The 27,815-nt window shown below is 43.2% G+C and overlaps 1 protein-coding gene across 2 annotated transcripts in view; it reads right to left on the bottom strand.

Moving 5' to 3' along the window:
- Positions 1-27,815, bottom strand: part of PDZD2 (PDZ domain containing 2) — a 354,572-nt gene that overhangs the window by 208,885 nt on the left and 117,872 nt on the right. The window contains exon 1 of one of the 2 annotated variants that reach the window (XM_089689465.1): positions 16,878-17,102. The exons of the other annotated variant lie outside the window; for it this stretch is intronic. The gene's annotated coding sequence lies outside the window, so the exon portion shown is untranslated. Of the gene's footprint in view, positions 1-16,877; positions 17,103-27,815 lie in introns of those variants that run through there. 2 annotated transcript variants of the gene reach the window in all.

The raw sequence follows: 27,815 nt of genomic DNA, 5'->3' as shown, positions 1-27,815 counted from the left end.
TGGAGTATCTCGGCAAAAAGAATAGTTATGCTGCAATAAACAGAACCTGTCCTGGGGAGGGACGGGGGGGGGGGGGGGTAGCCATTCTGTGATCTGAGTAAAGCTTGCAGTCAATGCATTAGTTCAAGCCCAACGGAAGCAGAAGCTTATCATTTCAGTTTGGATAGGTCAAGGAAGCCTTAGATCCTCTGGAGTTTTGTTGCCATTAGTATCCATATTAGAGAAAGATTTCTCCTTGCTACCTGTCAGTGCAGGAATTAATAAATTACTTCCCATACAATGACACAGAGAAAACCAAAAACACATTTTTGGTGTGAGGAAGGTTTAGAAATTCTGAAAATGTCTTTACTCCTATATGAGCTTTTCTGTTCCTGGGTCAACAATTCCGCCTTTCTTTCACAGGTCACATGGCCAGGTTCTCCTCCTTTCCAGCTTTTTTTCTTCCTATCAACTATCAATTTAAAGATTTTGTGCCAATGATGTGCAGTAGCAAAATAGAAATAGCGGTAGCTAGCTTGTTTAAAAATGTATCAGTAGGCTTTATTGTAAAAGTGATTGGTGGCTGGATAGTATGTAAGCAGCTTGCTTAGGCAGCAATGAAAGCAGGAAAGATGAGGCCCCATCACTTCCATAGGCAGTAGAAGTGGGCCCCCTCATCCTTGGTTCCTACTCTTCCTGGGTGTCAGGGCAGGAGCTGAGGAATGGACAGGCAGGCCTAAACAATGTAACGCACTGGCAGACGACAACCACCACCCACAGACCGAAGTCCCTCAGGGCGCGGAGTCTAAGTCCCAGGCTGCCCTTCACCAGGGCCCCTGATGGTGGGGATGGACTTGACGCAGCCAGGAACCAGGTCGCGGCCCCTGAGACACCTCAGTTGCAGTAATGGCCGCCGCCAATGGCGTGTAGCTGGAGGAAAAGACAATAGAGTAGTCAGGCAGGCCGGGTCAACAACAACGGGACAAAACGGTACAGGACAGCAGACGAGAATCACAGGTCACGAGCCGGGTTCAGCAACAGAGGGTCAGATCAAAGGAGACCGCAAAGAATAGTCGAGTCACAAGCCGCGTCAGATTCCAGGAGAGTCACGAGAGTCAGAACAGAGTAATAGCAACACAAAGACACAAGTGCAAAGAGCATGTGTGGACCACAGGCTTATATGTTATCAGCCACACCCCTCTGGGGGATGGACCTCAGAGACCTGAAGGCATAAAGGATTCCCACCATGCTCAGCAGAAATCCAAGATGGATGCCAACACATGGAGTAACATAACCTCTGGGAAAAGGTAGGACCTTGACACTGGGACCACAAAATTTGTGTTAGGTTGGCTGGTGACGAATACAAAAGGAGAGATCACATGCCCAATCTCTCCTTTATGCAATGAGCCCAGAAGCACTTTGCTCTGAGCACTTCCAAGTTCACAGTTGTCAGATGACAGCAGGCTATGCCCAGGAAAAACCAGCAGACTGAGTATTTTCTGTACTCAATTTGTTAATCCAAGATGCAGGGAGACATTATGGGGTTTATTTACTAAAGCTGGAGAGTCCAAAATCAGACTCCCTTCTGCATAGAAACCAATCAGCTTCTAACCTCAGCTTGTTCAATGAAGCTTTGGCAATGAAACCTGGAAGCTGATTGGTTTCTATGCAGAAGGGAGTCTGATTTTGGACTCTCCAGCTTTAGTAAATAAACCCCTATGGCTCCTATAGACCCCTGATGTCTCAATAAACAGGACCTGCACATTGCCATCACATAGATTGTCTGCCCCCTTGTGACAGCAGTTCTATCAAGTAAAAATTAAAATTTGTTTTAAAAGAATAAAACCTAAATAAATAAAATTAAATACATCCCCCCCCCCCTCCAATGCATGTATGCACACCCATTAAAAATGTGCTCTTAGCACACACATATGCCAACTACACGACACATATTAGGTACTGCCGAACAAGCCAGAGTGGAAATAATAGTTTATAGTTAAATCATATTAGATGAGCTACAGAGGGTTTTAAATCATCGCCTATGTAAAATTTTAAGAATTGTAGTTTATCGCTGCTTTAAGAGTGCACATCATTTTCACACAACTCAGTTGCTCTCTCTCTACTCAACACAATCTCATCTTCTACACTTTACAAACAAAAACTAAAAAAAAACACAAAGCATAATTTGTGATTATAGTGAACAGTAAAATGATTTGTATTTTTTGCAACCCAATGCAGCAAAGTGCGAAGCACATCTATAAAGCACAAAATTGTACTTAATAAAACTGCATTTTTTTGTGGGACTTAAACAAAACAAAAAAAAACCCAATTACTAGCAACTACGAACGTTTTCTCATGATTTTCAGTCTAGTTCTTTAGCCCAGTCTTCAGAGCAATGTATGCTCCTGCTGACAATACTACTCTGACTTCCTCTGGGCCTCTATTTGAACATACAGCTGCCCACGTTCCCAAAGTTCCCGGGGAACCTTTCGCAATTTAAACCATTTATTTTAAACCGCCTTGAATACCACAGGGCTGGAATTCATTGTGAACCACAGAAGGGCGAGGCATGTGGGTTTAACTGTAATACATTCTCCCTCAAGGCCATAAACATATACAAACCAAATGATCCTTTTTGTGTGCACATCATTCCAGGGCTGTGTTGCCATAAGATTATGTATGGAGCAACAGTAACAGTATCAGGAAACAAATCTAGCAATAATAAAAATGAAAGACGAAAGAGAAAGCATACATTTTGGCTTCAGTGGTTTGATTTCTACAGATAACATCTGCATGGAGTTTGTATCACTCTCCCTGTGTTCACATAGGGGTGCTTTGGTTTCCTTGCATAACAAACGGTCAGATGAATTGGTTTCAACCCAGGACTCGCCCTACTGCATGTGTATGACTGTTGGGATCATTAAAGCAATCCTATGGTTTGCCTATCCACGATAAAGCAACAGATTGTCTTAACACTTTAAATCATCAGTCTGTTGACCAGGGGTGTTAGCTGACTGCCTAATATAGATATATCCACTAGAGGGAGGCTTTTCTAAGAATATCTATAGTCGAAAAATAACAAAATTTTGCAGGAAGAATGAATAACAATTTTAAAAAAAAATATAAAATAGAATATAATTGAAGAATGTTGAAAACTTTTAGGTGAAAAGGGGACTTTTAAATAATTTTTAACATAATAACTCAATGTGTACTTTTATTGGAATAGCTTGTGGCAAAGCATTCTTTGCAAAACCTGGCAGGATGTATATTTGAAAGCAATTATTATTTTAGCAGATAGGCATGCCAGGTTATCACATACCATGTTAACACACGACAAGCTCTAGCAATGTGCTGCTAATAGTTCCTCCATGGAAAGTACCCTGAAATCCTGAACAATCACTTCTGCTCTCTAATGGAAAATAAAATCCTTCAAGATAAAAAGTGAGTTGTCTGTAAATAAATAAATCTAGTGCTGAGAAGGAAAAAAAAAAAGTAGCGCAATGTTCTGAAGCTGCCTAGGACTGGCTGTGAAGTTGCATTGGCATTGCCAGTCTTTTCAGCCCCCTACTCTGTCTTTAAAGGCCAACTCTAGTTAAATTGCCCAGTTGACCTAAATACTTACCTATTTTCTGATGCTTTTTCTGGGACAAAGTCCACTCCATCCTGCTGCTGCTCTTCCAGGTTCAAATGATGCCCTTTGACTCTTTTGCTGTGGTCATAGTGGATACCTCTTGGGATGCGTCATCATGGCCTGGATACACAATATTGCAACAATGAAAAATGCTCACATGGAGTTATGTTTCTTGCAAGAGTAAGGCCCCATTCACACTTCTGCAACTTGTCATGTGACTTTGATCATCAAAAGTTGCATGACAAGTCATACTCCATGTTTTCCAATGATAAACATTTGTATATGTGCAACTTAAAGTTGCAGCAACTTCAAAGCAGTTCATGCACTACTTTGGTCCTACTTTCATACAACTTGAGGGCCATAGAACTTAATGTTAATCCTCAAACATTGCATGAAAGTCATCCCTGAATGTTTTACAGTGGTACAGCAGTGGGTCAAAATTTTTTTTAGAGGAACAAGTCACACCCATGGAGAGTTGCGTCAAAAGTTGCACGGGCAACTCTGGACTCATACAAGGGTGAATGGAGCCTTGGAGGACTTGTGAAAGAAGACACCTTGAAAAAAAAAATATGTGTACTAAAAACATAACATTGATTGCAGGGGGGAGTTCCCACCTGAGCTTGGGCTTTACCAAAATTAGTCTTAAAGAATACAAAGGCTGTCGCTGATAAATTCTCTAGTTGAAAATGCTAGCTGCCTGGAAGATGCTAAGAATAAATTGAGCTGCACTGCACCAGGGCACCTAAAGTGGAACTTCTAAAGGGTGAAAGTAAAAAAATGTTACCTCCTCCCCTACTACATTTGGCACAATTAAATTTTTTTTTGTTTGGGGGGGAGGGGGTACCTAGTTTTGATAGATACCCAGTCATACTTCCATTGGGATCACCTAGGTGATTTGAGCAAAAATTCACCCCCCTCCCCCTTTGCCTGCAGCCTTCTGGGACAGGTCACAGGTCCCAGGCTGCAGGACCCATTCACAAAATGCAGCATGGTTCACACATGCACAGTGGGATTCACAGCCCGCTTCCCTAAGGAAACATGCCAGCACTGGGGACCCAAACACTGCCAAAGAACCAGCCCGAGTGAGAACAATGCTGGTGTTGCAGTAAGATCTGTCCCCCGTGAAGATCTTCACGGGGGACAGATCTTGCTGCAACACAGATAAATGTCCTACAAATGTCCAGTATTTGTAGGGGTACAAACAACAAATATACCGTACACATATGTGTTATCACTGTGATAGTCAGGAGTAGCAGAATTTATTTTGGGTTGTTTTTTGGTGGTAAGTTATGTTAGTAGCAAGAAATATACAGCTAAATAAATAAAAAAAAAAATCTTCTATATTATTTTAGGCCAGTTTGCCTTTGATAAAAAAAAAAAAATCAGATGTCAGTTAATATTTACTACCAAACTAGATTCCAATTTGTCCTGAAAAAAAAAAGAAAACAAGGCAAAGTGGCTAAATGGTTAGCACTTCTGCCTGGCAGCACTAGGGTTGTTGGTTTAAATCCCAAGCATGGCACCACCTGCCTGGAGCTTCCATGTTCTCCCTGTGCCTGCGTGGCTTTCTTCTATATATTCCGGTTTCCTCCCTCACTCCAAAGACATGCTGGTAGGTGAATTGGATCCTGTCTACATTGGCCCTAGTATGTGTATGTATGAATGTAAGTTAGGGACCTTAGATTGTACTGTACATCCCTTGAGGGTTAGGGACTGATGTGAATGTATTTTATATATATATATATATATATATATATATATATATATATATATATATATATGTGTGTGTAAAGCGCTGCGTAAACTGATGGTGCTATACAAGTACCTGTAATAAATAAATAAATAAGGTTTAATCCACCTGGATGCACCAAGTAGCTGAGATGATATGTACAGTTTTACTAACAAGTTGCACTATTGTGTTCAGGCATTAGCATTTGTTTTACCTCTAGTGACTAAAGGGTTAAGGCTGGATCCAAACTCCTCTGTTCGCATGCTATGCACATGCGTAGGTATGAATGGGCCCATATAGTTTTCTCTTGGCTTTTACACTAAACTGCAGCACACAGATGTGAACTAGCTTCATAGGAAAGAATGGGACTTGAAAGCTTGCTTATGCTACAAAAATGCATGGGTTTTGTTGTATCGAAGTGTAAATAAGCCCTTGGTGAGCGTTCCCTCTGACCTTACCTTGGTGTGAACAGGGCCTCAGACAAAGCACACTTGTCCTTTTTGCAGCCATGACCTCAAGTACTCCACATTCCCCCCTCCTACATTCATGCTTCCAAATCCCATGAAATCGGAATGAAAAAACGTTTGGTTAGGCATGGAAGACAATTGGAGGGACTCGTCCACCCAGAAGAGGCCCCATAATTGCATGCTTTGGTCAAAGTCCCGAACATTTATTTTGATTATTGGCATATTAATGGCCCCCCATACAGATAGTTCCTATAGGAGGAATATACAGTATAGGCAGGGGCGGACTGACCATTTGGAAACTCGGGCACTGCCCGAGGGCCCGGGGTCAGTAGGGGGCCCCATGAGATGCCCCTGGTACCTTTTTCATAGGCTTTTTTGAGTTTGGGCAAGGACATGGGGGCCCCATGATCCCCTATTGCCTGGGGGCCCCATGAATTGTCAGTCCGCCCCTGAGTATAGGTGTACATTGTAATGCAGTCTGGATGGTACAGAGGACTTTTCTGTGAACATCTCCTCCAGTTTCCTCTCCTATGACAACCTTGTGTTATCTCTTCACATTCCAGGACTTCACATGTGGAGATCTGAGGCCACCTAACCTCCATCTGATAATGAAGAGGTTAAATTGGTCCAAATTGTCACACTGTGAAAACACATAACAGGTCTGTACAGGAAGGGAAAGTTTTGTCTCCCAGTGTTTATCTTACACTTTTGTTTGGAGTCTAAAGAAATCAGTGAATGAATCTGGAGTCATCAGCAGGAAAAAAACACACAGAGGTCACATTAACATACAAAACCACCAAGGAAGGCGGCTTTATATACAGCTGGGGCTCCATACGCTAAGAATACGGCATAGAAAAATCACCGCAACACCACTTTGCAAAAACACCTTCATTTGTTTTATTTATTTCAGGTACTTATATAGCGCTGTCAATTTACGCAGCACTTTACATATATATTGTACATTTACATCAGTCCCTAACCCTCAAGGAGTGCACAATCTAAGGTCCCTAACTCACTTTCATACATACACATACTAGGGACAATGTAGACAGGATCCAGTTTGCCTACCAGCATGTCTTTGGAGTGTGGGAGGAAACTGGCATGCCTGCAGGGAACTCACGCAGGCACAGGGAGAACATGCAAGCTCCAGGCAGGAGGTGCCGTGGCTGGGATTCAAACCAATGACCCTAGTACTGCCAGGCAGTAACCATTTAGGACCCATTCGTACAAAATTTTTGCATTGAGGTGTCTTAACACGCATTATGGCATACTTTAGCATACGTATATGTGAACCCTCACCCACTGAGTTTCAAATAGCAATGAGTGGCAAAACATTTGTGTATAGATATAAAAGCATTAGAAAGACCTTTTTTTACCCATTTTTGTAAGTGATCACAGACACTCTGTTCTCAGCTGCATAAGGAGCTCAGAGAGCTAGGGGAGGGGAAACAGCAGTTCACTGATTTTCCTAATGAATGGCTGTGCACAGGGCCAGTGCTAATCTACTTTGCGACCTAGGCAAGACCAGCTATTTGCGCCCCCCCCCGCAAAAAAAAAAGCAAAAACAAACAAATAAATGTTAAATACAGAAAATATTAAATCAATAAAACATGAAACTGCAAAATTTATTTTAATTTGCCAAAATAAGTGCTATAAGATGCCACCAGCACCAATATTAAAAACAAAATCAGTGTCACGGATGGACTATATCTGTCTCTGGCAGTGGCAGGGTGACAGTTGCAGTGAGTGGAGGATGATGAATCCACACTCTGACAGATCCCAGGCTGGAATTCCCCAGGCAATGGGGGGAGGTAAAACACTGTGACAGCAGGCAGCCCAGCCACACACACAGAGAACACCTGAACTGAGCGATCCCACACAGTGACAGATCCGACACAACACACCACCACCAACAGCAAGCTGTGGGATCATGATGATGTCATCAATCAGCCATAACCTTTCTCCGCAGGTGCAGCTCCACCTCCATTGATAAAATGGGAAGAGAAGGGCTGGAACTCCACAGTGATCAGCAGCAGCCAGCCGGCTTGCAGTAAGGGACTGAGTCTGAGAGGAACACTGGAAAGAGCAACTCGGCTGCTACACTGGCCCAGACACCAGACATCTTCCCCTGTCCTTTTTTCCTTCCCTCTGCCGCCCCTCCCCTCAGCTGGAGGATCATTCATGACACAGCAGCATCCCACAGAGAGAGAGAGTGCCGGCCTGTGCTGCGCCCTGGCACCCCTAGGTGGCAGTGAGCCCTAGGCAGCCACCTTGTTTGTGGAAGCACCAGCCCTGTCTGTGCAGGGGGAGGGGGTGTCAGGACAGGTCTGATCATGAGAAGAGAGCACACAGAGTTCTCAGCACAGCTAGCACATTGTACAAATTGCACGTATCAAGAATATGAAATACTGGGTTTACATACTCATTATAAATGGGATGCCAACACAATAAAAAGAATGACAAAAGATGCATGACCATTCTTTTAAATCATAGACCACAATGCATGGTTTATATGTTGTGGTGCATTACATTCTACTTTACAAAGCACTGGGGTACCATTCACAATAAATGGCATTGCAATACACTGCACAAAAAGCAGGTGCATTGCAATGCATTGTGGCAAGGCACGTATCTTAGCATGCACTGTCAACACCCACGTGTGAATCAAGTCAATGAAACTCCTGGGATATTGATCTGGTCAGTAAAGTAGCAGAGGGGGTTGTTAATCAGTTTCAGCTGCTTTGGTGTTAATAAAATTAACAACAGGTGCACTAGATGGGCAACGAGACGACTCCCAAAATAGTAATGGTTTTACAGGTGGAGACCACTGACATTTTTTTCCCTACTCATCTTTTCTGACTGTTTTTCACTAGTTTTGCATTTGGGTAGGGTCAGTGTCACTACTGGTAGCAAGAGGCGATACCTGGACCCTGTAGAGCTTGCACAGGCAGTCCAGGATGGTACATCAATATGTGCCATTGCCAGAAGGTTTGCTGTGTCTCCCAGCACAGTCTCAAGAGCATGGAGGAGATTCCAGGAGATAGGCAGTTACTCTAGGAGAGCTGGACAGGGCCGAGGAAGGTCCTTAACCCATCAGCAGGACCGGTATCTGCTCTTTTGCGCAAGGAGGAACAGGATGAGCACTGCCAGAGCCCTACAAAATGACCTCCAGCAGGCCACTGGTGTGAATGGCTCTGATCAAACAATCAGATCAGACTTCATGGCATTTGCCATTGAACACCAGAATTGTCAGGTCCATCACTGGCACCCTGTGCTTTTCATAGATGAGAGCAGGTTCACCCTGAGCACATGTGACAGACATGAAATGGTCTGGAGAAGCCATGGAGAACATTATGCTGCCAGTAACATCATCCAGCATGACCATTTTGGTGGTGGGTCAGTGATGGTCTGGGGAGGCATATCCATGGAGGGACGCACAGACCTCTACAGGCTAGACAATGGCACCCTGACTGCCATTAGGTATCGGGATGAAATCCATGGACCCATTGTCAGACCCTACGCTGGTGCAGTGGGTCCTGGATTCCTCCTGGTACACGACAATGCCCGGCCTCATGTGGCTAGAGTATGCAGGCAGTTCCTGGAGGATGAAGAATTTATACCATTGAATGGCCCCCCACGCTCGCCTGACCTAAATCCAATAAAACACCTCTGAGTTATGTTTCGGGCCATCCGACGCCACCAGGTTGCACCTCAGACTGTCCAGGAGCTCAGTAATGCCCTGGTGCAGATCTGGGAGGAAATACCCCAGGACACCATCCGTTATCTTATAAGGAGCATGCCCCAACGTTCTCAGGCATGCATACAAGCGCGTGGGGGTCATACAAACTACTGAGGACCATTTTGAATTGCTGCAATGAAATTTCAGCAAAATGGACTAGCCTACTGCATCATTTTTTCACTTTGATTTTTGGGGTGTCTTTGAATTCAGTCCTCTGTAGGTTAATAATTTTCATTTCCTTCAAACGATGGGGCATCCCTACATTCCTAACAGATCACCCAGTCCATAGCAGTATAAATATTCAGCATGAGATTTTTCCCCATTGAGATCTGATGTGTTTTCAAAGTGTTCCTTTAATTTTTTTGAGCAGTGTATTAATACAGGTTATAGCCTTAAGGGACCACACTATAGTGTCTGCATTGAAGTAGTACCACCACAGCCCACCCAAATACCAAGATTTCCAAAAAAATGTAGGTGTGAACCTCCACATACCTGTGCTAAGTGGATGAGCAGCCTATCACCTGACCAAAGCTCTGTCCCATGCAAAGCATGCCTATGCGAATACTGACTCCCAGAAATAAAGTATTTGCACAGAAATTTTGGGGGGGTCTATCATACCGCAGAAGGTCTGGTACCTTATTGTGCCAATGACCTATATACAAGTTTAGTAGCTTTTATCTGGAGCAGGCTCCTAGACTTCTGACCAGTAACACCACAAAGCTACTAAGGCAAGCCATAGATATGCGATTTTGTTTGAGATAAAAAAAAAATCACTTGATTCCCCCATGAGCACAGTAAGTTTTGATGAGGGAATCCCCCCTATTGTGTTCTGCTGGTGGGGAGCCTTCTCTGCCAGCAGATTATAATCTTCTTTATCTCTTGCCTTGAGTACCACAACTCCCTCCTGGTTGGCTTATCTCCACGCAAGCTATCCTCCTTTCAGTCCATAACAAATGCTGCTTCCAGACTCATTAACCTTACAACCACTCACCATCTGCTACCCCTTCTCTACTAATCCATCCACTGGCTTTTGATCACCCAACAAATAAAACTCAAAATACTAACACAAAGAGCCATCCATAACTCTGCCTTTACCAAACTTGTCTCAAGATATTACCCAAATCATCCTGTCTCCTCCCAAGACCTCCTGCTCTCCAGCTTCTTCATCACCTTCTCACATGCTCACCTCCAGGACTTCTCCAGAGCCTCTCCCAATCTCTGAAACGCCCAACCAAAATATGTTCAGCTTTTTTTAGCGTTTTGCATTAGCATTTTTCAGCTTTTGTGGTTGTTAGCAAAACTATACTCCCACAAAACCTTGAGACTAAAAAAAAACACTCAAACTCTGGATAATGGCGTTTTTCAGTGTGCATGAGGTATAATGCTTTGAGAGCTTCTTATTTTTTATTACGTCCTTTAATCTTTCAGCACTACAGAATATAATATGTAATGTTAATAACTTCAGTGCCTACTGCCTTAAAGCATATTTAAATTTTACTGCAGCAGGTATAGGGACATGAGAGATGATGCTGTAGAATTTACTTGGATTTGGAAATGAAAAGATAAATCATCACCAAAATGTATCCAAAGCATCATCTTGACAGATACCTGCCCATAACCAAATACAGAGCAGTGTGACATTTTTTAAATACTTTTGTCTACAGATAATTTCTGATAGCAATAAGGTGCCTGCTTCAGGACACAGAATCGATCTTTCCAGATAAATGTATCCTTTTAGCATTATGGGAGTTTATTGTATTATATAGCGCCCACATATTCTGTAGCACAAAGATACACTGATTATAGCCAGTTCAGCCAATCAGACCATGCTGGTCTCTGGAGGATCATTAGCATCCAGTGGGAACATGCAAATATTGGGGGGGGGCATCAAAAGACAAACATTCTGCCACCACGAAGACTGGCCGTACACTAGTAGAATTTTGCAAAATGTTTTTAGTTTTAAGGTTTGTTCAATTTTCTAGTCATTAGTGAGATCAAATCGATGTTAGTTTTGACCGCAGTGATGAGAAAATTCAAAGGAGCAGCATGGAACTTTTTGTTTCCTCCATGAACAAATTTCTAACAGTGAATGTGGTTTTCATTCCAGAAAGTCTATTTGTTCCAAAATCGACTTAAAGTGTTACTAAACCCACAACAGTAAAATCAGTCTGTATATGCAGCAAAGCATGCTGGTTATACTCACTGTGGAACGTAAGGGGTTAATCCACTGCATTGTGTAAAATGGATGTTTAATCCTGTCTCCTCTGATCCCCCCTCCTTCCACTGAACCCGATTCATCTGATAGAACAGAACCTTGGGGGAAAGCTGTACATGCTCAGTTTGGTGTGTATTACTAGAGAGGTGGGTTTTTTTCTTGGGAAAGTGCACGTGATCACCACAGAGCCAATCAGCGCTGTCCAGACAGAGGGTCAGGGGTCCTGCTGTCTCATAGGACGGTGAGATTAGAATGAAAACTCCTCCTACAAGCTTTAACCAGTGCTCTGCTGGACATTGATAGAAGTCACAAGACTGCTCTAACTGCTGATGAGAAAAGGTATATAGCAGTTTATATTTACTAAAATAGATTAATTTCCATGTTCTGTGTACTGTGGGAGACCGGATATAGTGAATGCAGGGTGCTGGGGTTAGTAACACTTTAAAAGCAAACAAAACTTTTAAAGTACTTTTAAACATAATTTGTCAAGTTGTCAAATGTACTAATTTTTCCACGGATTTAGATACAAATGTTAGAAAACCTACCAGTGTATGGACAGCTTTAGGAGATAGTTCACATCTAGCCAGGAGTCAGTGCAAGGCTACATGATTTGCAATCCTCATCAGAAATTCTCAAAAGAAGAGATAAACTAAATGCAAATTCATTTCCAGAATAAAAACAGAACGATTTTTGGCTGGATCTCAGTTTGGGACCTCCGAGTTTAAAGTTTATCTGGCACCAAAATTGTTTTTTTGGATAGAGTAGGGACGGGTTAAAACCCCAACAGTGAGAATTTATTTCAAATCCTGGCCCACAGACACTATAAGAAGTATAAAAAAAAATAAAATCATTCGCAACACACTTTAGGTCCTGGACACAAGGACACAGTTTGGAAAAAAAAAAACTGTCAGGAGTCCTTTTTATTTCTATTGCAGAACTCCAAAATATGGATTTCCAGTACATCAGATTGGGATATTTGGCACTTAGAAGGCTTCTAACAATATCAAAGCATACATAATCTGAAACCATGCTGCTAGGATTTTGATAGCAGATGTTTCCAGCAACCTCCTAATGTATATTTATGTTACACAATAAAATGTGTTTAGATGAATGCCAGCACCAACAAAAATAAGCAGAAATGTTTACCAAGTAACCGTTTGGTGCGTAAATAAATATCCGCTCACTGAATTTGTGAAATACAAAAGTTTAAACTAACGATCATTACTGCTTCCTGGATAGGACTCTCCTACAGGCACCAAGGGGTAGCATGGTGGCTGAGCGGTTGGCATACTTGCCTTGCAGCATTGGAATCTTGGCTTCCATTTCCAAATCCTGTCTGAATGAAGTTTGTACATTCTATGTTTACATGGGGTTTTCCTGGTAGCTCCAGGTTCTTCCCACAACCCAAAATCACACCAGTAGCTTGACTGTCTCTAGATCTAATTTCGATAGGTTAGCTGCCACTAGTACTAATTATGGTAGGTTGATTGGCTCCAGTCCCAATTTCGGTAGGTTGACTGGCTCTAGTCCCAATTTTCGGTAAGTTGACTGGCTCTGGTCTCAATTTTCGGTAGCTTGACTGGCTCTAGTCCCAATTTTCGATAGCTTGACTGGCTCTAGTCCCAATTTTCGATAGCTTGACTGGCTCTAGTCCCAATTTCGGTAGGTTGACTGGCTCTAGTCCCAATTTTGGTAGGTTGACTGGCTCTAGTCCCAATTTTGGTAGGTTGACTGGCTCCAGTTCCAATTTTCAGTAGGTTGATTGAGACTAGAGCCAGTCAACCTACCGAAATTGGGACAGGAGCCAATCAACCTACTGAAAATTGAGACTAGAGCCAGTCAACCTACTGAAAATTGGGACTAGAGCCAGTCAACCTACTGAAAATTGGTACTAGAGCCAGTCAACCTACCGAAATTGGGACTGGAGCCAATTTTCAGCAGGTTGACTGGCTCTAGTCCCAATTTTCAGTAGGTTGACTGGCTCTAGTCCCAATTTTCGGTAAGTTGACTGGCTCTGGTCTCAATTTTCGGTAGCTTGACTGGCTCTAGTCCCAATTTTCGGTAGCTTGACTGGCTCTAGTCCCAATTTTCGATAGCTTGACTGGCTCTAGTCCCAATTTCGGTAGGTTGACTGGCTCTAGTCCCAATTTTGGTAGGTTGACTGGCTCTAGTCCCAATTTTGGTAGGTTGACTGGCTCCAGTCCCAATTTTCAGTAGGTTGATTGAGACTAGAGCCAGTCAACCTACCGAAATTGGGACAGGAGCCAATCAACCTACTGAAAATTGAGACTAGAGCCAGTCAACCTACTGAAAATTGGGACTAGAGCCAGTCAACCTACTGAAAATTGGTACTAGAGCCAGTCAACCTACCGAAATTGGGACTGGAGCCAATTTTCAGCAGGTTGACTGGCTCTAGTCCCAATTTTCAGTAGGTTGATTGGCTCTAGTCCCAATTTTTGGTAAGTTGACTGGCTCTAGTCTCAATTTTCAGTAGCTTGACTGGCTCTAGTCCCAATTTTCGGTAATTTGACTGGCTCTAGTCCCAATTTTCGGTAATTTGACTGGCTCTAGTCCCAATTTTTGATAGCTTGACTGGCTCTAGTCCCAATTTCGGTAGGTTGACTGGCTCTAGGCCCAGTTTCGGTAGGTTGATTGGCTCCAGTCCCAATGTCGGTAGGTTGACTGGCTCTAGTCCCAATTTTCAGTAGGTTGACTGGCTCTAGTCCCAATTTTCGGTAGGTTGACTGGCTCTAGTCCCAATTTCGGTAAGTTGACTGGCTCTAGTCCCAATTTTCGGTAGGTTGACTGGCTCTAGTCCCAATTTCGGTAGGTTGACTGGCTCTAGTCCCAATTTTCAGTAGGTTGATTGGCTCTAGTCCCAGTTTCAGGTTGACTGGCTCTAGTCCCGATTTTGGTAGGTTGACTGGCTCTAGTCCCGATTTTGGTAGGTTGACTGGCTCTAGTCCCAATTTCAGTAGGTTGATTTGCTCTAGTCCTAATTTCGGTAGGCTGACTGGCTCTAATTTTCAACTGTGCCATAATGGCTTCCAAGCCTGTACTGACAAAGGACAGCCTTTCAGCAAAAGCTGAAGAGATGAAACACCTATTTCGGACATCTTTATGGAATCTACAGAGACAAGCTATACACACAATTTTACCTCTTCATGTGAGACTTACTAACCATGTAGTCTCACTTCTCCAAAATAAGTAAAGAAAAAATCCACGATGAGAGAGAAAAGAGTTATGATGATAGGTGGGTGAAGCTGGGAACACAGGTACAGGGCTCTCGAAATGGACATTCCTAAGAACTAGAGAGTAATTCAAACCACCAGCCATTTGGAAAAAAGTATGAAACTCAGCAAGACTAATCTTTAGAGATGAAAAGTCTCTGAATCCCACAGTCAGTTTTGTGTTTTGGATATCAGTCACTGATTTTCATTTTTGACAGCTACCCATGAACCACTTATCTTCAGCACAATGTAATGGTGATCAATGGAATCTTATTACCCAAAGTTGATAATTAAATTTTTAATAGATATTATGGGGTTTATGGGGTTAGGGTGTATTGACATTAGGCATTGTTTATCTGCACGGTGCCCAAGTACAATTGCCCCCCCCCCCCTTAGGTCTGTGCTCACATCATTCCGGGCCCAAGCACGCTTACATCATCACCTCTGCCAGCTAGCCAACAGTGATCCCTACCCCAGGCATGGTACGGAGCAATCACACTACACAAACAAAGCAAACCTCAGAGGTGAAGCATGCTCAGGCACGGTTCTGACACCTAGTTGGAGTACACCCTTGAAACACCTGTTATATCATCTGTCTCAGGGACTGTACTGGTGAGTTCTCTGCACTAAATTACCAGGTCTGTACATCTGCTGCTGGATTTTTAAAGGTAATTTTTTAATGTAAAGAATGCAACAAGTGGGAACCCTAAAACCCAAATGCTGACCCTAAAACCCAAAGTGAGGAAGTGAAGAACCAGGAACCCAGGCTTGGGGACCATGTGAGGAACCAGGAATCCAGGCTTGGGGACCATGGTGCTAGTACAACTCAGATTTAGAAAGTCATTAGGTGATTTGAGGCCCCTGATCCCAGCCAAAGCTTTGAAGTGTAGTCACCCTTTTATTGACTATGCTGTATTGGGAAACTAGTACTCCTATGGATCTTGCATATGAAGAATGTAGATATTCCATTTCAGTGGCAGACAAATCTAACTTTACAGATCGCAGAATAATTCTGCAATCATTGATGAATATGAATAATCTAGCAGTTGATAATGACGATGTCATGTTATTGCTCCACGATGGCTTTAAATAAGATGTAAAATAATGTACAATATTTTAATAGGAAAACTGTATTTAGTCCATTGTAGCAAAGTGACAGGTTTGCCACCAAGGAGAAATAGGCAGCCTGTAGCTTTTCTACACTCCCCTGCCATGCTGACCACCCAAAAATGCAAATTTTAACCCACATCCCATAGTACAAACCTGTAGCTTGATAATTGGCTGCTTAGGTAGTGAGCGCAGAATAGAGAGAGGTGGGATGAGTGTCACATGCTCCCCTATAGCCGGTACTGGGTACATCCTAGGAAAGGGCAGCGGGCATAGATAAGGCTAGTGCCACCTAGGGGCTAACATCAGGCATGAACCCCCATAAAAGTAAGGTTTCAACTTTTGAGAGGCACCAACGATCATGACACGGTCATGGCAATAGTACAGGGTTGAGGTGCCAAGTGCAGGTTTGCTGTAAACCATATACAATCAACAACTTTCTAATAAAAAATCCAGGTGGGAGAGTAAAAAAGGGAAGATAAGTCAAATCCAAGAAGTGTCCAGGGACAATCCTTACAGGAGCCGATCTTCCAGACCTGGACTACTCCTGGAAAACTGGGGATCGTCAACAGGCATTAAATGCTGCTGGAAATCATTTTAGAATGTTGGCATCTGTCATTGCTGATTTGTGACAAGTAAAGGGATCTAAAAACTATAAACACAGAGAAAGACTAGAAAGCAAAGCACAGCTGAATCACTCAGTGGGACAAACTTTGCAAAGTACAAAATCCTGCAAGACACATTCCCTGGTGTGCCATCATCTGATCAATGATTACCTACCTTATTAATTGGAATTTCCTTTACTCATGGTGTTTGGCAGTGTCAGGAGCCCAGCAATCCATCCGGGTTTGGTCATGGTTTATACAGAACCTGGGAATGTCATACACAAGTCTCCGCACAGGGCTGAGCGCAGCTATGCTGCTCCATACATCCTGCCTCCTTCCAGTTGTGCCGAGACTGAGCAGCAGCTGCCTGTGCATCCCTCTCCTGCCCCCACAGCTACTGTACAACCGCCACACCTACTGCACAGTCCTCTGCTGATTAACCCTGCTCTGACTTGGAGGATCCATGCAACCGACTACCTGCCGCAGCTAGCCCGATAGTGGAGGAGCTCCCCTACACCAGAGCAGGGATGCCACGCCAAAACTGATCGTCTTCATAATGAAAAGCTGGCCAAAAAGAGTTCATTATTTTTATAAAGTGCATTTAAAGTGAACTTTGAGGGTGCCTGTAATCTTGTGCATCCTGTAATGCATGTGTGGAACGCACACATTTACTTGTTTTAAAGTGGAAGTCACTTTTTTTTTTTTTTTTAACTGCAAGACAGGTAGAGTTTTTATTTTATTTATTTATTTCAGGTACTTATATAGTGCTGTCAATTTACGCAGCGCTTTACATATATATTGTACATTCACATCAGTCCCTAACCCTCAAGGAGCATACAATATAAGGTCCCTAACTTACAGTCATACATACACATACTAGGGCCAATTTAGACAGGAACCAATTAACCTTCCAGCATGTCTCTGGAGTGCTGGCTCTTATGACTCTGTAGGGTTGATTTACTAATACTGGAGAGTGCAAAATCTGGTGCAAGCAGTTTTTATAAAGTGCATTTAAAGTGAACTTTGAGGGTGCCTTTACTCTTGTGCATCCTGCAACGCATGTGTGGAATGTACGTATTTTCTGGTTTTAAAGTGGAAGTCACTTTTTTTTTTTTGTTTAACTGCTGACAGGTAGAGTTTTTATTTCATTTATTTATTACAGGTACTTATATAGCTCCGTCCATTTACACAGCGCTCCACATACATATATTGTACATTCACATCAGTCCCTAACTCTCCTGGGGTGCACAATCTAAAGGTCCCCAACTCACCTTCATACATACACATACTAGGGCCAATTTAGACAGGAGCCAATGAACCTACCAGCATGTCTCTGGAGTGCTGGCTTTTATGACTCTGTGGGGTTGATTTACTAAAACTGGAGAGTGCAAAATCTGGTGCATTCTGTTTTTATAAAGTGCATTTAAAGTCAACTTTGAGGGTGCCTTTAGTCTTGTTCATCCTGCAATGCATGTGTGGAACGCACGCATTTTCATGTTTTATAGTGGAAGTCACTTTTTTTTTTAATCACTGACAGGTATAGTATTTATGACTCTGCGCGGTCGATTTACTAAAACTGGAGAGTGCAAAATCTGGTGCAGCTTTGCATAGAAACTAATCAGCTTCTGCCCTGGTTCACACTGATGCGGTGCGGAATTTGCAGCGTTTTCAGTGCGAATTCCGCATCAGAATCACTGCAGGTTAACAACACCCGAAAGCGGTCTGCAAAACGTGGTGCGATGTGCAGAATCGTATCACATGGGTGTGAATACCTATAAGATCCGATTCTAGTGCGGACCCAAAAAAAGAGTCTTGCACATTTTTGGTGCGGGTGCAGTGCGAATAGAGCAATACCAAATGTATGGCTCCAATCGCACCGCACACAAATCGCATGTGATTTGCACAGGAATGTGAACCCAGAGGCTCCAGGTTCATTGTACAAGCTGAAGTTAGAAGCTGATTGGCTACCAGGCAAAGCTGCACCAGATTTTGCACCCTCCAGTTTTAGTAAATCAACTGTCTCTTCTGACATAATTACTTTTACCTGCCTGTCAGAGTTTGTGCATACGCAGCTCAGTGTACCGTCCCGGCACTGGTCTTCGCGCATGCACGGCAGTTGTGTCATTCCGCCCAATCAAGAGGCCAAAGATTCGGAAACTGGAGAAGACTGGAGTGGAGGGAAGCGCTGGCAAAGGAGGGGAGCATTGAAATCGCAGTGCTGGAAGAGGTCGCTTACAAGGTTAGATCTGCCATAATTTGCATATACGCCGTGCATTCTATCACATTACAGCAAACAGCTACTGGGGACCCAATATTGTTCTATTGTGGTTTGGCAGGAATGTGTGCACAGTTACGAATACACAGTGCCTGCATTTGGATCTGTGCACTGGTTCCTGTCCACATGTCAGATTTTAGCATGCGACTGTGTCTGTGCAACCACTGCATCTACTTCTGTGAGCCGCCTGCACAAAGCTCCAAGGTGGAAGCAGACACAGCAAAGAGCAGCTCATCACAGAGGACGGGTCTCAGCACCTGTCTGAATGAGCCCTAAGGAGTGCTTGCTTTAACCACTTGCTCTGCAGAGGTTTTACCCCTCTTCCTGACCAGGAAGGCGCGGTGTTACTTTAACTGACAATTGCGTTGTCATGCAACACTGCACCCAAATTAAATTTACATCCTTTTTTTCCCACAAATTGAGCTTTCTTTCAGTGGTATTTGAGTGCCTGTGTTTTTTATTTTTTTGTACTATTAAAAAAAAGAAACAATTTTGGAAAAAAAACTATTTTTGACTTTTTGCTATTAAACATGTCCAGTAAAAAAATCGTCAAAATTTCTTCATAAATTTAGGCCAAAATGTATTCTGCTACATGCCTTTGTTAAAAAAAAAATCCCAATACGTGTAAATTAATTGGTTTACATGAAAGTTATAGCGTTTACAAATGGCGCTACATATACTGGGATTTTTTTTCTACTAGTAATGGCAGTGATCATCCCCAGTAACACCAATACAGTGATCAGTGCTAAAAAAAAAAAAAAAAAAAAAAAAAGCACTGACACTATACTAATGGCACTGGGCAGAAAGGGGTTAACATGAGGGGCGATCAAAGGGTTTAATTGTGTGCATGGAGTGTTTTACTAGGGGGCTGTGTCAGTGTGCTTTACTGTAATCACACTGCTCTGGATCGCTGTGCTGTGCACAGCCATCCAAAGCAGTGTGTCCGAGCTGACCAGGAGGAGAATTGTTAAACAGTCCTCCTCCCCGTCGGAGATGCGGTAATCACCAGGCGGGTAATCACCAACCGAGTCCCAGTGATTGACAGCTGCAGCCGCGAATGGCGGCATGGGTAGAGCACTCGCACGCGCCCCCTACTCTGAAATGCAAAATCACGCATGTATACATGATTCTGCGCACCCCCGCTGCCCTGTAGCGGTATTTCTGCTATAGGGTGGTCGGAAGCGGCTAATTACACAGGTTCTGTGGTTGATTAAGGTGTCAATTAAACTCACTTAGAGCATTATCTGCATTAAATTAGCCTCAGTACCTAATATGTGTTTGGTTTTAAAGGGATGAGGTTGCAACTCTATCCAATAGTAAAGCTGGCCACACTGTAAGGGGGTAAAAGAAATCTCTTGAGTGTCCATCTACACTAAACAACGTGGATTGAGAAATCTTTATGGCTGGCTATCTCACCAGTAACTGTTGGAATACCCAAACTTTGCTCTGTGTGTGGCCTGTAGAAGAGCTCTTGGGGAAAATGAATGACCACTTAGGGCTTTCCAGGGACACAAGATAACAAAGCCCTATACTACAGCCTGTTTCTGTTTTACCCCCAACAAGACAACCAGTCCTGGCACCATTTGTTTAAGCCACGCTCCTGATTTCCCCGCTCTAGTTCCATAAACATGCCAAGTATGTCCAGTTAGTGAAACTTAAATACTGTAAGGACAGCCTAGGTCCGCCTGTTATGTTAAAGTGGAACAGCACAGTAAAGCGTATAATCTTAGCATCTTACATATGAAGTGGTGGGATAATGCAACTGGTGCATGTATAGAATGGCCTTTCACCTGGAGAAGTTAAGTTTGCCATATAAATATGTATTGTGTAAGTATGCCATGCAACAAAGTAAGTGCTCATTTGTTTTTTTAAATTAAAGAACAGACCTTTAAAAGTAGACTTTCACCTCTTTTTAGCATTTCATATGTAGCGCTACCCCCGCAGGAGCTGGGTCCTCCTAAGCTCTCCACAGCCAGGCAACAAGCATTTTCCTCACTTTCATCCAAAGTCATTAAAACAGTCCTTGAGCTTGGTGATTTTTTTTTTTTTTTTTTTTAGGGGTAACAACTTGGATGGGGTCTAGGGGGAATATGGGATGCCCAACGGAACTGTACAACTCCAAAGACATGCTGGTAGGTGAATTGGATCGTGTCTAAATTGGCCCTAGTATGTGTATGTATGAATGTAAGTTAGGGACCTTAGATTGTACACCCCTTGAGGGTTAGGGACTGATGTGAATGTACAATATATATGTAAAGTGCTGCGTAAATTGACAGCGCTATATAAGTACCTGAAATAAATAAAACTTTGGACAAACCTCTTAGCAAAAAAAAAGACAAACCTCAGCACACAGTCTTTGCAAGGAGCACTTAGTGAATCTCCTCAGACCCCAGATGAAAATCTCCTTATCCACCTGGCCATCTTGAGAGTGTCCCTGAGCATGGGATTTCGGGACATACAAATTAAGTAGTCCCATGGAGAACTAGCTGGGTAGAAATACCCACACTGTCCTGTTACTGAAGCTTAATGGGTTGCAGCTGCTTTCAGGCCTTTTGTTGGGATGGCTCCTTCCCTGCTGACAGGATGTCTTTCCTTGGTAGACCGTGGGACAGTGGAGGTCCTTCTGTCCAGTTTCAGGCTGTGAGCAGGCCACCCTCCTCTGGGGCCCTCTCCCAGGCTTCACAGGAGCAGCACCTTACTCACTGCATCTTCCACCTCACTACTCCAACAACTCTCTGCTGATCCGGCTCTCCCATATTTAAGGGTTGTCCTAGCTACCATGCCAGGCCTCCTGCTGGGGATTGGCCAGGTTCCTTCAAACATAAAAATCCAGGCCCTGCACCCCTCTTCTAGAAAGTGCCAGTAGTTTCTAGATGGGTTGGAGGACTCCAGAAGCCCTGTCCTGTAGAGCCCCCCAGCCTATACTGAAGTAACCTCTCTGACTCACACCCAGGTTTCTAGCAAGCCTCTAACTAATCACAAAAATCCTACCTAAACTAGGGCACTACATATATATTTTTTCTAAATAAATGTTCTGCACGGCTCATCCCACCTCTTTCAGTTTTCATGCCCAGGCCCTTGTTCCTCAGGTCTCCTGGGATACTCATGCCACCCATCCCAGGAGGGTTCAAGCCAATGTCCAGAACACTGTGCATGAGTTAGGCAATCTCAAGCATGCTGTGCATGTGCAGTAGGGCATCGTCAGGGGGCCTGGTGTAGCAACCTGGATGAGATAGACAGCAATCTGATGTAAGTACTCTTCAGTTTAGATGTTTCATGAACACTAAAGTATTATTCTATTTTTCTATACTGTCCACTGTGGCCCTTGGGTGGGTAAAGCACAAGTTCACTTTATAGAAACACAGCTAACTCCATGTCACTTCATAATAAACAAGGGATCGTCCAGTAAAGGAAGGATGTTTAGAAATGATAGAGCCTGATAGAGCCACTTTTTACACTCTTCACTTCTCTTGTGACATCAACAGAATGACAAACATCAATGACCGATGATGAATCACAAGGAGAGGCAAGTTTGCACAAAGACAGCTGTAAAGACACCGGAGGAGTTCATTGATTCAAAGCCACTAATTACTACACAGTGTCCAAACTCAGAAATTAAAGGGATTTCTACGTTTGGAAAGAATTTGGGATTACTTTCTCCACTTAATGAACCTTGGGGACCAAATGTGGCATTTCCCATACTGACCTGCAAATGGGATTTCTATTGAATTCTTCTTTTACTGAAATAGTTGTAAGTGCTTGTAACCTGCCAACAAACCAATATTAACATTCTGCTCTTATATAGATCATACCAAGTTATAGACTCTCGATATAATGCATTATTGGGGAGGAGAAACAGCAGCCTACTGGTCTTCCCAGTGAATGACGGTGCAGGGGGTGGGGGCTTATCAGCAGAAGTCTGATTCTTGGAGGAGAGCAGGCTGAGTTTCCAGCACAGCTAGAAAACTGACCACACTGTGCTCTCCTGCCTATTGTGGTCAGTTTTTAACAGGAAAAGCAGAGAGACTGGCACGAACACCAGAGATTTCACACAAAGAAAGCCATATGAGTACATGGTACAGCAGGCACATAGAGACAAGACAGCATGTGGGTAGCACCGTGGCTAAGCGGTTAGCACTTCCACTTGGCAGCAATAAGGTTGTCACTACGAATCCCAACCACGGCACTATCTGCCTGGAGTTTGCATGTTCTCCCTGTGCCTGCGTAGGTTTCCTCCCACACTTAAAGAGATGCTGGAAGGTTAATTGAGTCCTTTCTAAGTTGGCCCTAGTATTTGTATGTATGAATGGGAGTTAGGAACCTTCGATTGTAAGCTCCTTGAGGGTTAGGGACTGATGTGAATGTACAATATATATGTAAAGCACTGCGTAAATTGATGGCGCTATATAAGTACCTGGAATAAATAATAAAATCCATTTTAAATGTTATATGAGATATCAATCCCATTTTCACATAAGCTCATGATATTCAACCCATCATATGTTCACCATGTCAAACATAGTCCACCATTTCTATATCAATTGGTCCAGTGGTAAATGTTCTTGCATTTTAGCCGGAAGGTTTTACCCCTTTCATAACCACGCCATTTTGTCCTATTTAACACTGCGCTAATTTAACTGGCAATTGCACGGTTATGCAACGCAGTATCCAAATGAAATTTATAGAATTTGTTTTCACACAAATAGAGTTTTCTTTTGGTAGTATTTGATAACCACTGGGATTTTTATTTACTATTATACAAAAACAAAGTGAACATTTTGAAAAAAAAAACAATTTTTTACATTATGCTATAAAACATCCATTAAAAAATAATTTTTTTCATAAATTTAGGCCAAAATGTATTCTACTACGTCTCTGGTAAAAAAAATAGAATTTGAATGTATTTATTTTTATACAAGTAATGGTGGTGATCAGCGACTTATAGAAGGACTGTGATAGTGCGATGGGCAATCTGACACCAACTGACACTTTGTGGGAATGGGCTAATAAGCACTGACATCTCCAGTGACTCTAATACAGTGATCATTGCTAATAATATACACTGAAACTGTACTAATGACACTGGCTGGGAAGGGGTTAACATCTACGGGCACTCAAAGGGTTAATCGTGTGCCTTAGGGCTCATGTACACTGCAGCTGCTAAACTGACCTTCAGGAGCTGTTGAGTGTTTTTTTGCAGCAGCCCCTGAACTCTCCCTAATGTTTTCCTATGTGTCCATGTACACATAGTTGTTTACAGTCATTTACAGGCAGTGCAGTCTGCAGTTGTTTTTTTTAACACAGTAAAATTGCGTTCAGGAGTAGATTTTACCGGCGTTTCAAACGCAAAATGCTTGTAAACACGGTTAACTGCATTTACAAGCATTTGCATTTAGACGCGTTTTTTGACAGGTCCATATCCAGATGCTGTCCAGAACCTTTTTTCTTCATTAAAGATGCATGCAAAGCGTTTTCCATGTATTCAAACGGACCCGTTACACCAGCGCAGTCAGCTCCAGGTTTTACGTGAAGGAAAAAATGGTAGAACGTGCCGCATTATGCTCATGATGGGATCCATAGTGAATACAACCAGAAAAGACAGGTCATCTCAACACATACTGCTCTCTCTGCTTCTGCTCTCTCTATTACCCTCAAAATGTCTGATATAGTTAATTATTTACTATTTTTCAGTGCATTCTGGGAATTTGGGAAGGTCTCCCGAGGTTTTCTTTTAAAAACACTTCTAAACGCAAACACGCATAAACACGGTACGCAAACATGGCTAAACTGACGTTTTTAACTTACATTTTCCAGCAGTCAGTTTCCATCGTTCAGAAGAGTTTTCCAAACGCCCCGTGTACATGAGCCCTTACAAGTGTAAAGTGTGCTGCTTTTACTAAGAAACGTGACTGTTTTTACCCCAGCTTTGCAGAGAGGGAAAAAAAGCCACATTGCTGTCCTTTTTAGAGAGCCCTGTGTTGTTTACCAACACAGGGCTTTCTGCTGTCATTCACTTGGTCAATCAGCGGGTCCCGGCCATAACTCATTGGCTGGGACCCACTGATCAGCTTATAGTGAATGATACCACAGCCAGTGCAGTGCGTGCATGTCCCTTCCACAGAACTGCCAGACCACATACATGTGATACGGCAGAGCTGTGGTAGTCGGTTCACTGCATTGGCCCTCCCTCATCATGCCTGTGTGTTGCTGTGCTGAGGGCTTGTGGTTTTCAGAATACCCCAATAGCGGTCGCCTCTGATTGGATGCAGTCACTGTGTCACCTCCTCCCATGCGCGCCTCCAGGACTCCTCCCGAAGCTTCTCCCATTCTATGGAACTCCCTACCCCAATTTTTCTACCTGGCTTTTAAAACAAAAGCAGTTGACAAATCAACTTTTGCCGAGCTGGGTGATACCAGTAGGGCCACCCACATCTCGATTTTGGGCCAGTTCAGTCGGAATCAGCTGAAATTCGAGCCGTGTATGGCAGGCTTAGGGATGTAAACACAGGATTGTATAAATCATCAGGGAACACAAGCTCGGTGTATACCAAGTTTTGTAGTAATTGCGGCAACACCACCATACCAAATTGCTTAAACAGGCCATGAGTTCAGCAAAGAAAGGGGCTTTGACAGAGGGATTTATGGACAACAAACAAAAAAGCACTGACCAAAGGAAAGCCCCACACAAACTCCAATGCTTAAACTAGCATGTCAAAAAGTTCTTTGTCAGCACAGTGCACCCAGGGCTAACGGTTTTTTCCATTCAGCGTGCAGAATACAACATCTTAACCAGGCTATTCTGCTAAAAGCCGGAGCAGGGACCTAAAAATAAAACAGCGTGGCCCGTTGTGCGAGACACTAATCTCCTCTGGAAGAGATAAAGAGAGCACACAATGAGATTTAACACTCTTGTTATTGCGGGGTTGTTGTGATCGTGTCACAAGTACAGTAACGGCCATTCCTACCTCCCGTCAGTAGAAGTTCATCGACCTTCCCCACTGCTGCAACATTGAGCCCGGGTTCACACCGATGCGGTCCGGAATTTGCAGCGCTTTCTGTGTGAATTCCGAACCGCATCAGATTCGCACCCCGTTCATGCAAACAGCTGCGGGTGTGTATGTTAAGTTAACAACCCAAAAGCGGTCCACAAAACGAAGTGCGATGTGCAGAATCAGAACACATAGGTGTGAATAGCCATGCAATAAGATTCTAGTGCGGACCCAAAAAAGAGTTCTACACCTTTTTGGTGCGGGTGCGGTGCAAATAGAGCCATACAAAATATATGTCTCCAATCGCAAATCGCATGCGATTTGCACAGGAATGCGGTGCGGTTCCTGTGCGAATCACATGCGATGTACCGCACCGCATATATGTGAACCCAGGCTTACAAAGGACAGAAGTGTCTATATTAGCAAAACCAACTTTTAGCTTTAAGAACTTTTGCACAAGGGACGGTATGATCCTGTTAGTAAATTTTCTGTACACTGCACGCATGTAATGTTTGCTCTAACGTTCCAATACATGGACACTACTGGATGCCGCCATTACTCATGGCCAATGTGTACAGTTGCAAGTGAGCCAACCTTGACTCCAATCAGTGTGATGATATTGGATGTGTTGCTGACAGCTGTCCTGCCCTTAAAAAATACACACCTGTTTTTGGTTTACTGGTTTCAAGAAGCACTGTCTGATGTGAACCATGCCTCGCAGAAAAGAGCTCTCAGAAGACCTACTATCAAGAATTGTTGACTTGCATGAAGCTGGAAAGGGTTACAAAAGTATCTCCAAAAACCTTGATGTTCATGTGTCCACGGTAAGACAGACTGTCTACAAATGGAGAAAGTTTAGCACTGTTGCTACTCTCCCTAGGCGTGGTCGTCCTGTAAAAATGACTGCAAGAGTACAGCGCAGAATGCTGCATGAGGTAAAGAAGAATACCAGAGTGTCAGCTAAAGACCTACAGAAATCTCTGGCACATGCTAACATTTTTGTTGACTCATCGACAATAAGGAAAACATTAAACAAGAATGGAGCACATGGGAGGACACCACAGAGGAAGCCATTGCTGTCCAAAAAGAATATTGCAGCACGTTTGAAGTTTGCAAAAGAGCACCTGGATGTTCCACAGCACTACTGGCAAAATATACTGTGGACAGATGAAACCAAGATTGAGTTGTTTGGGAAGAACACACAACACTATGTGTGGAGAAAAAAAGGCACAGCACACCAACATCAAAACCTCATCCCCACTGTAAAACATGGCGGAGGGAGCATCATGGTTTGGGGCTGCTTTGCTGCCTCAGGGCCTGGACGGATTGTGGTCATTGATGGGAAAATGAATTCCAGAGTTTATCAAGACATTTTGCAGGAAAACGTATGACCATCTGTCCGTGAACTGAAGCTCCGCAGAGGATGGGTGATGCAACAGGACAATGACCCAAAGCATACAAGTAATTCAACAAAATAATGGCTGCAACAGCACAGAATACGCCTTCTGGAGTGGCCCAGTCAGAGTCCTGACATCAACCCAATTGAAATGCTGTGGCATGACCTTAAGAGAGCGATTCACACCAGACATCCCAAGAATATTGCTACACTGAAACAGTTTTGTGAAGAGGAGTGGTCCAAAATTACTCCAGATCGTTGTGCAGGTCTGATCTGCAACTACAGGAAACGTTTGGTTGAGGTTATTGCTGCCAAAGGAGGGTCAACCAGTTATTAAGTCCAAAGGTTCACATACTTTTTCCTCCCTGCACTGTGAATGTTTACATGTTATGTGCAATTAAACCATGGCAACATCTAATGTTTGTGTAGTATTATGTTCAGCAGACTGTGTTC

Source organism: Staurois parvus, unplaced genomic scaffold, assembly GCF_062004578.1.
Source record: "Staurois parvus isolate SC_StPar_1 unplaced genomic scaffold, SC_StPar_1.0 ptg000475l, whole genome shotgun sequence".
NCBI classification, from domain to species: Eukaryota; Metazoa; Chordata; class Amphibia; order Anura; family Ranidae; genus Staurois; species Staurois parvus.
Note: the sequence above shows the minus strand (reverse complement) of the source record. Positions and strands in the feature narration are given on the sequence as shown.